At 40.4% G+C, this 3,649-nt stretch overlaps 1 protein-coding gene across 1 annotated transcript in view; it reads left to right on the top strand.

Moving 5' to 3' along the window:
* SLC9C1 (solute carrier family 9, subfamily C (Na+-transporting carboxylic acid decarboxylase), member 1) overlaps window positions 1-3,649 on the top strand; it is a 111,100-nt gene that overhangs the window by 71,703 nt on the left and 35,748 nt on the right. The gene's annotated exons all lie outside the window — the stretch shown is intronic.

Below are 3,649 nucleotides of genomic sequence, written 5' to 3'. Positions count from 1 at the left end.
CACATTTTAAGTTTTGTATTTTTGTATTTTGTATTTGTAAATGCTCAAATAATGTGTGTCAAAGAAGTGCAGAGTGAGTTACAAGGGTATTGGCAATGTTCTTCAGCTTGGCAAAGTGGTGAGCACCTGGATTTTTTAAAATTTATTTTTATACTAGATAAATAAACAGATGGATAAGTAGACTGATAGAGATTCATTTATACTTAAAAAACATTTCATAGTTTGATTTTTTTAGTTTAGTGTGAAAATAGCTGTTAAATGATGGAAATATATGTCCACAAACTGACAACGGTGTTGTGTTATATGGGGCTTCCCTAGGGCCTCAGCCGTAAAGAATCCACCTGCCAATGAGGGAGACATGGGCTCAATCCCTGTGTTGGGAAGATTCCCTGGGGAGGAAAACAGCAACCGACTTCAGTATTCTTCTGCCTGGGAAATCCCATGGACAGAGGAGCCTCGCAGTCCACTCCATGGGGTTGCAAAGAATCAGAGACAACTTAGCAATTAAACAACAACAAAAAATTGTGTCATATGAATCAAATTGTATATAAAATATTTTTATCCAGATGATTTAAATAGAGGAATTAAGTTTGATATTTGGACAAAATGGATGAATCTCAAATCATTACTGGAAAATTAAAATACTAGAGCTATGATTACTGGGGGGAGTGAAATGGATTCATATTCAATCATTGTATGTAATAAATTCCAACTAGTTGGAATAACCATAGGAGATGTCACAAAGTTAAGAAAAAATAAAGCAATTCGAGTTAGCATTAGTACTAGGGTGAGGGTGAGAGTAAAGTGTTCCCTAAAATCATTTAATATGTACTATAGTGGAAAGAACAATGAGCCCAGATGCAGACCTGACTCTGACTTTGGCTTTCTCCAACAAAATGTTAGCTGTTCACCAAGTCACTAAGCTTTTTTCAGCTTCAGTTTCTTCTTCTGTAAAATATCAAGGTTGGCCTAAATCTTCATAGCTGAGAGGACACTCCCAACTGTTCAATCCTGTGTTTGCCTCTCCTTTCTGTTTAACTCAAGATTCATCTTCACTGCCCAGTTTACGAACTTGCCGTCACTTATTTTCTTTGCCCTTTTTTCTATTTGGTTCGGTTCTCCCCTCTTTGTAGTATGCCCTTTAAAATATTCATTATATCAATAACAACAATAATAAATGATCACTGAGGTGCCAGGTATTACTACAATTATAACATTTCAAATCCTTGTTTATACTTTCATATAGATATTATGCCTTGCATTTTACAGATGAGGGACCTGAGTCTCTGAGAAGTTTTGTAACTTGTTTAAGGTCACACAGCTAATGAATAGAAGAGTTGGGATCCAATCCCTCAAAGTTTGTGTTCTTTCTTATATATAATTCTGCCTTAAACTTTCCTTCTCGTATTTTCAAACTTTCCCCCAATACTCCTCAACCTATCAGAGTAATGAATCTTTTAAAACTTTCTCAGAGGAAGGATAACTACTCTTCTGCATCAGAGTGCCAGAGGCTTTAACAACTTATTTGACAGATCTCTCTTCCTTTGAAGCTTGTGCTATCATTTTATACCAAGCTCTTCCTCTCCTAGGGCTGTATTCTATCTCTTTCTCTCTCTCTCTCTCTCTCTCTCTCTCTCTGTTTGTGTGTGTGTGTGTGTGTGTGCGTGTGTGTGCGTGTGTGTGTTAGCAGCTCAGTCATGTCCAACTCTTTGCAACCCCATGGACTGTAGCCCACAGGTTCCTCTGTCTATGGAATTCTCCCAGCAAGAATACTGGAGTAGGTTGCCATTCCCTTCTCCAGGGGGTCTTCTCAATCCCGGGATCAAACCATCCTTTCCTGTGCCTCCTGCACTGCGGGCAAATTCTTTACCATCTGAGCCCCCAGAGAAGCCCGAGTGGCTGTATTCTTTGACCTCCAAATAACTCCTTCGTGTTTCTGAATACTTGGTATCTAGATAAAGTCTTAATATTTATAACAGTTCTTCCAAGCTCCTAAGAGAAAGAACTCACCTATACTCTGTTGCAACAAGAAGGAAATGAGACTTACAGTAGCTAAATTGTGTCTTGCACAGGACCTGGATCTGATCTTCTGCTCCCTAGATTCAGACATTGACTTTCCTCAGCCTGGCCAAATGAGAGCACACTCAAGAGAAATGACCCTATACCATTAAACCCTCTACCACTTGTCTGTTTACAAACAAGTATGACAATTTCTTTGGCCACCTGATGCAAAGAAGGGTCATTGGAAAAGACCCTAATGCTGGGAAAGATTGAAGGCAGCAGGAGAAGGGGATGACAGAAGATGAGATGGTTGGATGGCATCACTGATGTGATGGACATGAGTTTGAGTAGACTCTGGGAGTTGGTGTTGGACAGGGAAGCCTGGCATGCTGAGGTCCTTGGGTTCACAGAGTCGGACACAACTGAGTGACTGAACTGAACTAATGACAATTTCTTAATTTACAATGAAGCTTTTGCTCTCCCTGGCATAAATATGTCTATCTCCTTCACTTTCTCTGAATTATAGTGAGTAGGAGGATTGGGTTGCTAAAAAGACAGATTAATCAAAATTATAAATCAGTATATTAAGTATTATGATTAAGAAATATACAGGGTGCTATTGGAAAACATGGGAATTCCTTATACAGAATAGTAGGGTCAGAGAAACAAGTCTATTAAGCAAAGGAGATGCTTGAATTGAACTTTGAATAATGAATAGGAGTAAAAGTAGAGACTGAACATGTAAGTATGGAGCAGAATAGACAACAAGAACAAAGGAAAACTTAGAAGTGCCAATGTGACACACACAGGGAACCCGACTCCCAATGACAGGAGCTTAGAGATGGATTGGTCAGGATGAAGACTGGAGAGATGTTAAATTTGTGTGGAGGATATGGAAAATAAAGCAAGAGACACGGACATGAATTATAAGATAGGGTCTCATGGGCCAGGCTATGTCAGTCACTTCTCTGGCATCAACTACCATTCATGGTCTGATGACCCCCAAACTTATGTCTCCTGCTTGGACTTTGTTCAAAGCCTCAGATCATACAAACAACTGATGACTGGGTCTCTACAACAAAACAACATCTCAAATAATTTATTCAAAATAAGTTTATCATCTCTAAACCTACTCTTCCTTCAAAGTTCCACTGGAAATCTAATTTCACAGGCTAGAATCCACAATCATTTTTGACTGTTCCCACTCTTAGTTACAGTTGTTCTTCAGTCACTAAGTCCTGTCTGACTCTTTGCGACCCCATGGACTGCAGTACACCAGGCTTACCTATCCTTCACTATTTCCTGGAGTTTGCTCAAATTGATGTATATTGAGTTGGTGATGCTGTGCAACTGTCTCATCCTCTGTCACCCACTTCTCCTGCCCTCAGTCTTTCCCAGCATCAAAGTCTTTTCCAATGAGTTGACTCTGCATCTGGAGAAGGCAATGGCACCCCACTCCACTACTCTTGCCTGGAAAATCCCATGGACGGAGGAGCCTGGTAGGCTGTAGACCATGGGGTCGCGAAGAGTTGGACACGACTGAGCGACTTCACTTTCACTTTTCCCTTTCATGCATTGGAGAAGGAAATGGCAACCCACTCCAGTGTTCTTGCCTGGAGAATCCCAGGGACGGGGGAGCCTGGTGGGC

This window comes from Bison bison, unplaced genomic scaffold, assembly GCF_000754665.1.
Source record: "Bison bison bison isolate TAMUID 2011002044 unplaced genomic scaffold, Bison_UMD1.0 scf7180017864314, whole genome shotgun sequence".
Taxonomy (NCBI): Eukaryota; Metazoa; Chordata; class Mammalia; order Artiodactyla; family Bovidae; genus Bison; species Bison bison.
Note: the sequence above shows the minus strand (reverse complement) of the source record. Positions and strands in the feature narration are given on the sequence as shown.